At 40.7% G+C, this 13,509-nt stretch overlaps 1 protein-coding gene and 1 long non-coding RNA gene across 4 annotated transcripts in view; one reads left to right on the top strand and one right to left on the bottom strand.

Moving 5' to 3' along the window:
* The window catches only part of engase (endo-beta-N-acetylglucosaminidase), a 92,680-nt gene that overhangs the window by 20,708 nt on the left and 58,463 nt on the right, over positions 1-13,509 (bottom strand). The window lies entirely within an intron of this gene.
* The window catches only part of LOC138759582 (uncharacterized), a 45,073-nt gene that overhangs the window by 16,657 nt on the left and 14,907 nt on the right, over positions 1-13,509 (top strand). The window lies entirely within an intron of this gene.

Raw genomic sequence — 13,509 nt, 5'->3', positions numbered from 1 at the left:
GTTGAAAAGTGTCCATATATTTCTGCATTTCAGCTGTAGTTATATGTCTTTCATTTTTTCTGAATTTTTGTTAAGCCATAACTCCTTCTTCTTGGTCTTCAACCAGATCACTGGAGCTGGAGGCTTCTTGTGGTTTTTTAAAATTGCCTGCGCAGTCACTCTTCTCCCGTGGCAGGCAGCCATTGTCAGGAGAGACCTTGCACAGCGGTGTCCAAGGTCTCCCCAGCTCCAGGCTTATCTCCACGGGCTCCTACCTTCTGGACACCTTCAAGGTCGACCTCTCTTCTTTATCTGTCTCCTTTTCTTGTTCAATTTCTTGTGAAGTAACAGCTGTTTTGTCTTTCTTTGGTGACAGACATCTTATACTGTTTACTAGGTCTTCTGACAACCTTTCCTTTTTTTCCAACCACCAACCTTTTTTTAAACTCTTTTTTTGAATTTTTTCCAGAGAGAAGGGATTCAAAGTCTAACCCCATGTCATCATGTGGCACGACCCACCCCCCTCCCACCCCATCCAGTGGAGATCCTTGATCATGCTTTGTTCATAGCAACTGTTTAAATGAAGTTGTGTGAAACAGCAATGGTGTCGCCCAGGATGAAGAGCTGGTTGATGCTGCTTGCCATTGGGGTGACTTTCTTAAAGCATCTCCTTATCCCTTCATTGTATGAGTCGCTCCGGTCAGAGGCTTTATCTGCAAACTGTGGGGGGGGGGGGGGGGGGGGAGAGATTTATGATTTATCTAATATCTGGTGCTGGATACCAGGGGTTTTACTGTTCAGGGCCATACAGGCACGCTCACGTTATGACATTTTGGGTAATGTAAATTCACCCTCATGAAATTCATAAATGGCTAATGAAAAATCTAGGATTTACAATAAAAATTTAGCCTGACAGAACTTTTGTGAAAAAAGTAATGAATGCAGTTTCTTTTCTTTAATTCGTATTTCTTGATGCATGCACAGAAGACAGAAAATTGCAAAAGGGACCAGATTCCAGCAGCAGAAATCACACTCCCCACATTCACCCCACCCCCAAATCACAGGGGCTGCCTGAAGTAGTAAAGTATTACCCAGAGCAGCTATCTCTAAAACTAGAGGATGTAGGAGATTGAAGGCTGAGAGGAGATCGGAGGACGAAAGGTTTCACCCAGAGGATAGTTGAAATCCTGGAATGCACTATTTGAAGGGGTGGTGGAAGATGCTCTCGTAACACTGAAGAAGTATTTGAAGCAGCTAATGTATGGATGACTATGATCCAACAGTGATAAATATCGATGGTGCTTCTCTCATCGCCAAGTGAGCGACCATTTCAATTCCACACCCCTCTTCCATACCAACATATCTGTCCATGGTCCCAAACCACCCATAAATTGGATAGCAACATTTAATATTGTCACGGCACTCTCCACCGGATGGCATTAGCATGGAGTTCTCCACTTTCAGTTAGGCTGCTCCCCAGTCTCCCTCTCTTCCCATCCCTCGGTTTTCTTTCCACTCTTCCCATCCCTCTGTCTTCTTTCCTCTCTTCCCATCCCTCTGTCTTCTTTCCTCTCTTCCCATCCCTCTGTTTTCTTTCCTCTCTTCCCATCCCTCTGTCTTCTTTCCTCCAGTTCTCCACCCCCCCCCCCTCCCCTCTCCATTCAGGAGCTATCCCCACTCCCTATCACTTCTCTGCTTCTTTCTCTTGTGCTTTCCCCCCTGCCCCATGTCACCCCTTGCCTATGACTCGGTCCTCCTCTCCTGCCTCTCCCCCCCCCCCCCCCACCACTTTAATTTGGTGCTTGCCTGTTTTTTAGCTCATACCTTGATGAAGGGCTCAGTCACAAAACATTGGTATGTATCTTTATATTTGCTACATCAACGCTGCGTGACTTACTGAGTTTCTCCAGCATTTGTGTGTAAACTACAATCACAACATTTGTGGAATTTCTTCTGCTAAATATCAATGGTAGCTAGCATAACCTAGTGGGCAGAAGGGCCTTTCTCCTAGCCACTTGACTCTGTGACTGTGATTCTATGAAAGGGTTAAGAGGTCCATCCGGTTCAGAGAGAGCTCTTGGGAGAAGATTTGACAAAGTAAATGTGGGATCACTCTCAAGTTTTAAGAATAAATCAGATAGGCACATGAAGGGAGAGGTCTGGAGGGTTGTGGAATGGGTGCAGATAAGTGGGACTGGAGGAATAATGTTTCAGCACAGACTAGAAGGGCTGAATGGCCTGTTTTCCTGTGCTGTTGTTTTCTATGGTTTTTGAGTTTTTGGAGCATATAAGGGCTCTGCTGGAATCCATGTCAACTGGATGGTTGAATCCATTTATTAGCTCCCCAGCATTTTTCATGTCACCATAAAATCATAAAGCCAAATTACTACCACGTTATCCATTACTTGGAGCACGGTCCTGGAAACATTTACAAGCAGGTTACCCCACCTAGTGCATGTGTAAGCAAAATGGTCATTTGTCTGAAGGTAATAAATGAGTATTTATTCAATATAAATCTTTTGGTTTACAAATGATCTAACAGCCCCAGAATGGGCTATAGGATACATCTGTGAACCATCCTCTGCAACTACACGTATTGGAAAAATAAAATGAATCACAACATCCAGCACAAATCCCTAAATTATTTGCCATTGCCTTGTCAACACAATCTGCAGAGAGCAGTCAAAGTTAATAATTAGATCCCTTTCACATATGTTTCATACATATTCACTGGTTTTTTTATCCATTAAAAAGGCAGATGAAGTGCCAGCCCTTTCTTGAATATTTATGATATTGTCTAGAGTTTGGATTTATTAACCGTTACAGAGAAATCATGTTTTCCAATTCAATTAGAAACACAGAAAATATATAGCACAGGAATAGTCCTTCAGTCCATCACTCGATTGCATTTGAATTCTTGAAGGGATAATGGAGAGTAGATAAGGTTCATACTCCACTCTTCCCATCCTCCATCACCCAACCCTTATCTGAACATCTCTCTATTCCCTTCTCATGAAGGGGATAATAAGCCCCTCTTTATTGGATTTCTATTATCCAGATAGTTCCATATTTTCACCACCTCCAGATAAACATGCTTCTCCCTTATTTCCCATTTGATTCCTTGGTAACAATCTGATGGCGAAGATGTTTCGAATGACCCTGCCATGCCACCAGACGTCATCTCTCTCAGCCCAGCAAAACACTTTGAAACTTTAGCAATCTCTATTAAATCATCCATCACCCCTCACCTCTCATGAGGAAAGCTACACGGCATGTTCACCCCACCCCCCACCCCCCCCCCCGCCCCCGCATGGGAATTCTGTTTTCTATTGCCTCCAGGACCTGCCAATCCTGCTCATTAAACCAAAACTGTACAATGCATCAGCAAGATTTAATACAAATTTAGCATAACTTCTCTATTTTCCAATGCTGTGACTCAAGAAATAAAATATATGGTTTAGCTTGCCTTTTGAAAGGTCTATTAACTGGAGGTTAGTCACTGCATTCTTAGACTATACACCAAGATACCTTTGTTTTTCTCCCCAGTTTAGACTCTTACTTACCAAGAAATATATGACCTCTGATTTAATAATTAAACCCCTGGTGCCTCTCAGGATTGGTAGATGCTGGATAAGTGTATTTCCCAGTTACTTGAGATTACACGTTGCGTGATTGGTGAACTAACAGCAATTTTAAAAATCATCCTGCAAAATTTTGTCTCCTTATAAGTTATTGTAGTCTTCCTCAGTGCTCACAACTTGCGTTCCCCCATCATTTTATGGAACCTGTAAATTTAGAAACAGTATTTTTGTTTTCTAAGCTTATATCATTAATATATGTGGAGAGTGCCAGCACTGATTCCTGTGGGAATCCTCATTCTGATTTTTGTCATTCTAAGTCACAATTCTTTACCCTAGCTCTGTCCTTTCTGACTAATAAACAGATGGTTATTTGTTCTCTCCTTTTGCAGACCTGACCTTGTTCATTAAGTTATTTCATGTCTTTTGGAAATCAAAATGAATTATAACCACTGCATGAACCTCTCTGTTTTCCCTTCAAAGAATTCATTAAGATTGGTCAAGCAAGACTTGCTCCTTTGCAATCCATATTGGCTATTTATTGTCCTACTTTATTTATTTTCTTTGACTTTACTTCTCCCATCTTAAATACAATAGTATTAGCTAACAATTCCCTCCCATTATAACTTTTCAATAATGAATTGTTAAAAACATCTTCTGTATATCAGTTTGTATCCATGCATTTCTTTAAATGTATGAATACATAGAAACATAGAAGATAGGGTCTTTCGACCCTTCGAGCCTGTTCCACCATTCAACGAGATCATGGCTGATCTTAAAGTTCAGTACCCCGTCCCCGCCTTCTCTCCGTAACCTTTAATACACTCCTAGATTGATCCTCTTTGACCTTGACTATTTTTAAAAAAGGAAGAGAAATAGCTAATAAACACGATTAGATCATCTACAATTTCATTTAATGTCAGGTCAATTTGATCTGAATTCTTGGCAACCAGAGGAGCCAGGGAAATTTTACTGCCTCGGTTTATTGTTCACACCTCTTGGTGATTCCAATTGTGATTTGTCTGTGAAATGTTTTACAGTTTTGTCTTCCTGATCATTTATTTTCACAATTTCTTTGCCTTCCTAAGTTTTGTACTTTTCTAAACTCTCCAGAGTCTCCTTTGTCAGGTGTTTCTCTGCTGTCTATGAACTTGGCCAATCCTTCTGGCATCTTCAATTTTTTTCCCTTATGTCTTTATTAATTAATGGATTCTCATAAACATTTAGCTTGTTTTTGTCTTTAGCAGGTTATACTTTCCCTTAGTGGAATACTGTGTTAGATCCTTCCTCTTGCAGCTCTACATCACTGTTTGCCAGTAATGTTATGCATTTCATTGTTCACAAGTTCTAACCCAAGCCTCTCAAACAGACTTTTCTCTGATCCCCAGTATCGATTTTTATGCCTGAAAACCAGTATCTCCAGGTTAAAGAGCATTTGTTTTCAAACAGCCAACAGGCTCTTGAACCTCCCCATTACTCTTTTTCTTTCGCACCTTTAAAATGAATGCACTTGCTAGATTATCACTGGGTGGGATTCCAAACATGATTTGCACAGATCTGTGGGCTCCCTAGAGGAGTTCAATGAGAGACAGTGGTTGTCCCATGAGTGGTGGTCAGCTGTGCAGATATTCAGCTTGAGTCTACACTGAGAGATCCCAATCCTCCGCAATGCTGTGCAACCAAGTGGATCTGCTGCCTTTTAAGTCGAGGATGAAGGCCATTATGTTTCACCTCCACATATATGGATTCTGCTGAAGTGGACAAGTATGACTAATCCAAATTTGGGGTGGGAAGGAAGAGGGGGGAGAAGACTCAATTCAAAGTGCTCTGTAAAAATGGAAGATTGATCTCCTACGTTGTTCAAAAAGCACGAGGCTGTAAAATCAAAAATAACATTTTCCAAAAAAAAAGTATGACTATTCCAGTGTCCCTTATTTATCTCCATCCTTTAGAAAAAGGTTATATCCTGCAAATATTTTTAAGATTTTCCCCTCGTTATATCTCAGAAATCCACTTGAATTTTTTTCTTGAATTATTCCTTCCATTTCCTCTGACATATTCTACACAGACTTTGCACGGCTATACAGTTTAATTAATTTGAACAAGTTCTCCAATTTTATCTTTCAATAACTGCAGTTCTTCTGACAATGGGTAAAATGAAGCCACTGCTTTTCTATAACTTAATTTACACATTGTCCTTCATTAGATTATTTTACCTGTCGTATATTTTCCAATTTAGTGTATATTTAGCCTTTTATCATTTGTTATAGATTCCTTCCCTAATGCAACCATATAATTGATAGCGTTAGCTGTTAATACATGGCTGGAGTTCTATGCAGTTGCCATAGTGATGACACCGTAGGCTCATGAGTTATCAACATTAAAAATATGCCATTCAGTCCACCATTAAAACAAGGAAGTCAGAATCAGAATTTATTATCGTAAACAAGTCACAAAATTCATTGTTTTGTGGCAAACACTTTTATAAACCACATTTCAAAATAAATATAATGCAAGAAAACAAAAAAGACAAAGAAGTGTCTATGGTTCATTGTTCATTCAGAAATTTGATGGCAGAGTAGATTGAACAGGGCATGGCTGGGGTGGTGGGGGTCCTTGAGGATAGAGGCTACTTTCAGACAAAGTGAAGGCTGGTGCCTGTGATGTCATAAGCTGAGTTAACATCCCTCTGGTTTTTTTCTTGTCCCGAGTGTAGGCCCCTCCATACCAGGCAGAGATGCCACCAGCCAGAATGCTCTCCACGCTACACCTGTAGAAGTTTTTGATACAAATCCCCTCAAACTCCTCACAAAGTGTAGCCACTGGAGAGCCACCTTTGTGATGGCATCGACATGAAGGCTCCAGGACAGATCCTCAGAGATGCTGACACCCAGGAATTTGAAGCTCTTGATCCTCTCTACTGCTGACCCCTCGATGAGCACTGGGTCGTGTTCGCTTGATTTCCTTCTCAAGAGCACAGTCATCTCCTAAGTTTTTCTAATGTTGAGTGCAAGGTTGTTGTTGTGACACCTCTCAACTAGTCTCCCTCCTGTACACTTCCTCATTGCCATCTGTGATTCAGCTGACAACCAGGAATTGTGCCTGGCCACTCAGTCGTGAGTGTAGAGAGTAGAGCAGTGGGCTAAGCACACATCAGTGAGGAGGAGACGTTGTTTCTAATTCGTACTGACTGTGGTCTTCCGATAAGAAATCAAGTACCGAGTTGCAGAGGGGCATACAGAGGCCCAGAGTTGGGAGCTTGTTGACCAGCACTGAGGGAATAATGGTGTTGAAGGCTGAGCTGTAGTCAATGAAGTGCAGCCAGATGTAGGAGTTGCTGTTGTCTAGGTGATCCAGAGCTGAGTGCAGAGCCAGTGATATTGTGTCTGCTGTGGTGCAATTATTCTTATTAAATATCTTAATGGGAATAAGGGAAGACAAAATCCCAGGTACTGATGAGATGGAAGTAGACAAAGGAGGATGCTAAGTGACAGAGCATTACTGAAACAAAATTTAAAAGGAGAAAATTACAAATAGCAGGGTCTCAGAACAGATCCCTCCAGAACTCCACTTGAAACTCACATCCAGGCAGAATACTTTCTGTCCACTCTCTCTCTCTCTGCCTTCTACATGCAAGCTAACTTTTAATCCACACAGCCACGGTCCCCTACCTCATGACTTTCTGAACAGGTCTCTCATGGGGGACCTTGTCAAATGCCTTACTAAAATCCATATAAACCACATCTACCTCCTTACCTTCATCAATGATCAGACTCGTGAGGTACAACCTGCTCTTCACAAAGCCATGCGGACTATTCTTGAGGAGACTGGACTTCTCCAAATGCTCATAAATCCTATCCTTAAGAATCCTCTCCAATAGTTTGCCCACCATTAATGCAAGACTATAATTCCCAGGATTCTCCCTTTTTAAAGAAGGGGACCACATTTGCCATTTGACAATCCTTTAGCACCTCCACTGTGGCTAAGGAGAATTCCAAGATCAGAGCCAATGACCTAGCTATCTCTTTTTGCAGCAATCTGGGGTATATCACATCTGGCCCCAGGGACTTATCAATCTTAATATTTTTATGAAGACCTAGCACTTCCTCTTTCCTAATCTCAACAAAGACCAGCAGGCAAGCTGGTTCTATTCTGATCTCAGGTAGCAGAAACGATTGCAACATTTATGATACAGTTGCATAAATGGACATGGGATAGAGAATTACAACCCTGAGCAGACAGATGGGATTAGTCTACATTGGCATCATGGTCATGGTGGGACAAAGAACCTGTTCCTGTGCTGTAATTAATAATTTATAAACAAATAGACTTGGAAGAAAAGATAGATGTTATGCATGGTAATGTTTAGATGGAAATACTGGTTAAATGAATAGAGGAGGGCAGATGAACATCACAACGACTGGTGTAGGACCAGGTCCAAATGGTCTGCTTCTAACTAAAGTCATTATTAAACTCCATGAGCTGCGCAGTTCTGTACCAACCATATAGAGCTGTGCTTTATTTCTGGGACAGGAATAAAGAACTTCATTTGTTATTTGCTTGGCTGCACTTCTGATGCAATCAGCAGGTCATCATTTCATCCTGGGTTCTGCTCTGATGCTAGATCTTAATCCAATTAGTCATCATCATTTATTTAAAACAAGATACATTTCACTCAACAAATTGTACATTCTCGGGTGGAATTTTCATGATTAATCGGATTGTTCTCCAATAACACTGGATAACAAAGATTTTGCCTCCTGAACACTTTTGTGTCTATTTTATGGATTTTGGGCTACTGATCGTGAAAATAGTCTTAAAACTTTCCTATCACGTACCTTTTATTTTTTTAAGATATAACCTGATTTTATGATTTCCTGTCATATCTTAAGTCTACTCAAGCAGACAAAACCACGAAGCGCAACGTGTTGTTGAAAATTCATTTTCTCCATTCTCACTTGGACCTCTTCCCTGCTGATCACCAGGACATTGAAAGCGGTATCTGGGCAACTGGAATCCATCAAGGTTAGCCAACTATTGTTGGACACTGACCAGAAAGGAAACAGATACTGAGTGCAAACGAAAATCAGTGGCAAAACATTTTTAGGTTGAACTAATGCAATGTGTCAACATCATTATACGATTAAACATGCTAAATTCAATAAAAGTTAATGTTTCTCCAACTTCCTACTTGATACAGCAAATCTGAAATTAGCTTTGTGTTCAGTTTGAAGTTGTCTATCATAAACACCAATATTTTCAGGAAGCAAACATTTTGAAAAAATTGTTGTCCAGTGTTATTTGTCAGGATTCTGAAATATCCAATTAGAAACCTGCCGGTACTTGGAGAAAAGAAAAGCATTTTACTGAAACATTTGAACTTTGTATGGATCTGCTATGGAATGTTTCAAAATACAGTAAAATGCAAACTGCTCCAGAATAAAGTTGAAAGCCCTCCAAAATTAAAATAACTTTCCTTTATTGTTTGCTCTCCCTTACCTTTCTGATCTCATCACAACTGCAGATGAGTTGAGCCAACTAACCAAGTTAAATCAATGCTGCAATGGGGTGTAGTCCAGGAGAGGGAGCTGCTTCACAGGCAAATTGCTCATGTCAAGTGGATAGAACAGCATTGTATTCGTCAGCATTGGAAAATAAAGTGTAAAACAGAGGAATAATTAATTGTATTTTAAATGTAATTATTTAAAAATATTTTTTTTAATTATGAGACCTTGGATGGTATAACATCCCCTTCACAAAAATCATACAAATTCTACTCTAAGATGGAAAAATATACAACAATGTCAAAACTATCACTGTTGCATATGAGGTAAAATTATTTGCCCGGTATTTCTATTATCAATTGATATCATTATGTTTAAAAAGGTACTTAGACATCATGTAAACAATGCATTAGACTACTGGCAGACAATGCTGGAGTTATCATTCAATTATTTCTTGCCAAATCAGAAACAGGCATGCAATAACATCTTGTATTGTACCTAGTTTTCTTTCTGCTGGTCCGAGATAGTTTTCACACATTTCTAAGCAGCAATTGACAAACACACTTTGCCCCTCCCTTTTCCCAAGACGAGGATTTCTTTGGTGGCATGTGAACCCAATTTAACTTGCCTCGATTTTACCCATACTCGGGTAGATAAAAGATCTGTTGAACAGTTTCAAGAAGATTCTTTCATATCCCAAGTGCAAGACCGGGCCAGCAAGCCTTTAGGTTGGCACAGGCCCCTTTTCCTGCTAAGTGCATCCAGGGGTATATCACCAGCTTCAGGTAGCCTGCAGCTCACCCTGGACACAACTGCCTATCACTAAGGGATTTTAAAGGTAATATTTTTACCACAGGTCCTTCAATCTCATATATAGAAGCATAGCCTCCAAGACCTTGAAGATGTTACCAATCTGTCCACATCCACCAATACTCCAGCAGCTAAGGATTATTTGTATTATTACTTGTTTCAGTCCAACCCTTCCTCCACATTGACTTTTCATCTCTGTGCAATATAACTTGTATTCAAAAATAATCAAGAAACAAACTTTAGAATATCATTATTTCTCCAGAAGATCAAGGCCAACATATCTGCCCATCGTCTAGAACAGGGATGGCCAAACGACAGTCCTGGAGCCAACTGCAGCCTGTTGCCCATTTTTAAGTGGTCAAGGGTTCATTTTAAAAATAAAATAGAATATTGCACTTCTTAGTTTCAACACTAGATGTCGCTGTCATTTTGAACAACTAGTCCTACCATTGCAATGTTACTTATCAATAGCCCATTTTTCACTGGCATTCCAGTTAATTGGCCATTCAGTATCCTGGATAAAGAATCCAGTTTTGCTGTTCCCACTGGGCTGCTTTCACACTGACTACAAGTCATCCCCAGGGATAGGAGAGTTTACCTTAAATCGGGATGTAACTTGTCTTTTTTTCACTGGGTTAAGAGGCACGTGGCGTTATCTGACACTGGGGATGTGAGTAGAGGTCGAGGCCATCAATCCCCAATGTGATTTGATGCCAGCGAGCTGATTGATTCAATTTCCCACTGGACCCTTAACCAGTAAATTGGCCATCAATTCCTGGGACAGGATACCAGTGAAAAAGGGGCTAATGAAAATGTTTACCTCAGGTTAAAAAAAATTCCCTCAGTTGATTAAACATAGTGGAACCGAAAAGACGGAAAATAACGAGGGAATGCTGAAAATTTCAGACATGGTGGGAAAATAAATACTTTTTCACAGAGGTCAAGAGGAAGCATAATTGTTTGATTTGCAAGGAATCCGTTAACTTTAATAGCCTACCTACAGATTTATACATGCCATCATAATCATAAAGGTGGACACTTAGGCCATGAACTATATTCACTGAGTTGGAGGAATGTTAGAGACGGCCATGTCCCTTTCTTGACCTTTTCTCCTGTTCTTATTTTGCACCCAACATTTTTTTTGCACTGCTTTTTGAATGAGTTTTAAAGTTTTATTGTATTCCTTTAAATTTAAGAGAAGCAGATACAGAAATGCCTACTGTAATATGTGAGCATATCATCAAACTACTGTAAAGTCAACATTTAAACTGTTCAGTAGCATTGTATAGTTATTTTGATAGAAAATGAATTTTTGATGGCACGGGGGTTTTCTGGTCTATAAACACCATTTTTCTTGCAGTCTAAATGGATGAAAACTGCCGGCTTAATATTGTTTCACCTGTGACTCCTTATATTTTTCTGCATGGATACCCCTGCTCTAGAACAATGCAATTCCCATCTCGATCAGGAAGCAATACAGTTCTATCCAAATATGATCAGCTCTCCCTCAAAAAACTGCTAAAGTCTTCCAGGGGTCTAGAGTTCTTCGGGGTATGAAAGAACCAATTAAGGGTTAACACTTTTTCTCTCAAGCACTTTGAGCCGCTCTGCCACCCATGCCTCGGACTTAACTTGTAAACCATGCTGTACAGACATGTCTCTCTGGACCACCCCCATGTACTCACTTCCATCCTTATCCTACCATTTTACCGTGGGAACCAGTGGGTAACGTGCAAGTCTAGCCTTCCACGCAAACAGTAGGAAACAAGTCTTTTTTTTTGGGCAATCCCTCAGGAGCAAGGGCTACCTACTTCTACTCCTGTACTGTGACCTCAAAAGTGGTCCATGTATGAACCACAGACTCTTCCACAGCTAGGTCAGGCAGGTACATAGTTTGTGAGGTGGTGCATTCCTTCCACCACTTATTCAGTGGTGCGTGGACTTGGTTCTCAATAGCATCCCAAATATCCCTCTGCTTTGGGTTGTCAGAGATCCCCAAGATTCAATTTAAACAAAAAACTTTTAACAAGGAGATGCAAGGGAGATTCGTGAATCTTTCCCTCCATTTGCCTAGTAATTTCCTCTGAAGAGTTTGGTGTGAATAACCAAGCAGAGGCAGGGACTCTGTTTGGGGATTATTGCCTAGAAAGGGCACCTGGCGGTGGTTCACTTATTTTGAAACCAGACGCCACATGTAGTCAACCATATCTATTCCCACAGGACATGCCCTTTAAATAGCAAGGAGGCAGGCAAGCTGTTTACCAACTCTTTCAGACAGTGGAGAATTGAGGAGGGTAGTTCCAGAGAGTCTAATATTCCAGAAACACTCCCAAATAGAAATCCCCAAGTGCTGAGATGCAATTATGCAAATTACACATTTAAAAGCTGAATTTCCAGTGATAATATCAACATCTACAATTTTGCAAAAATTTGTGCCACATAAGAACATTTATCATTTGTATTGCCGCTGTTTATATTTGAATGGATGGAACTGGGAGACAACACGTAGAGGAAGTTGCTGTTTCCAGCCACTATACTCCACAGTTCTCTCTACAGAGCCGGTGGTGAAGAAAGCGAATGCAATGTTTGCATTCATTTCTAGAGCAATAGCATAAAAGAGCAGAGATGTAACATTGAAACTCGATAAAGCACCAGTGAGACCTCACTTGGGATACCGTGTACAGTTTTGGGCACCTTATTTGAGAAAAGATGTGCTGGCATTGGAGAGGGTTCAGAGAGGATTTACTAGAATGATGCCAGGAATGAAAGGGTTAGCGTATGAGGAACTTTTTCGGCTCTTGAATGATCCTCATTGGAGTACACATGGATGTCTGGGGACCTCAGAGGCACTTCGAATGCTGAAAGGCCTGGACAGAGTAGATGTGGCAAAGAGGTTTCCCATGGTCGGGGAGTCCAGGACTAGTGGGCTTAACTTCAGGATAAAAAGGTGTCAATTTAAAACAGAGATGCAGAAACAATTCTTTAGTCTGAGGGTCATGAGCTTGGGGAACTTGTTGCCACAGGCAGCTGCGGAAGTGAGGTCATTGGGTGTATTTAAGGCAGAGATTGACAGGTATTCGATGAATCAGGACATCAAGGGTTACGGGGAGAAGGCTGGGGAGTGGGAGGATGGATCAGCTCATGATTAGAACAGTAGAGCAGGTTCGATGGGCCATTGGGCCTATTTCTGCTCCTATATCTTGTGATCTTAATCTACAGTTCCAGAATCTGAAGAGATCTCAGGCAGACAGGTTTTATACTGACAGGATTTATGGACACCCTCACACTCATGCTCTCAAATAAAATTACAAGAAATGTGATGTTTTTCTTCCATCAAAGTAGCCACGTAATTGTGATTTGAAAGACCCAAGGAAGAACAATAATGGATTTGCAGTCAACTCGATGATAGACTGAGATGCATTCATTCTCACGAACTGGATAATTGGAAAATTGTGTCCACAAGTGATACCACAGAAGAAACACTAGCTACAGTAAAACTCCTGGTATCCGGAATTCAAAGAATTGGCAGCCTCAAACAACCAGCAAAAAAACAAACATTTTAAATTGTAACAGCAAAATGTTCTCTGAAGTAACACAGAGATGTTACTTGGTGAAGATGGGAGCAAATACTCATCCGG

Source organism: Narcine bancroftii, chromosome 3 (genome assembly GCF_036971445.1).
Source record: "Narcine bancroftii isolate sNarBan1 chromosome 3, sNarBan1.hap1, whole genome shotgun sequence".
NCBI lineage: Eukaryota > Metazoa > Chordata > Chondrichthyes > Torpediniformes > Narcinidae > Narcine > Narcine bancroftii.
Note: the sequence above shows the minus strand (reverse complement) of the source record. Positions and strands in the feature narration are given on the sequence as shown.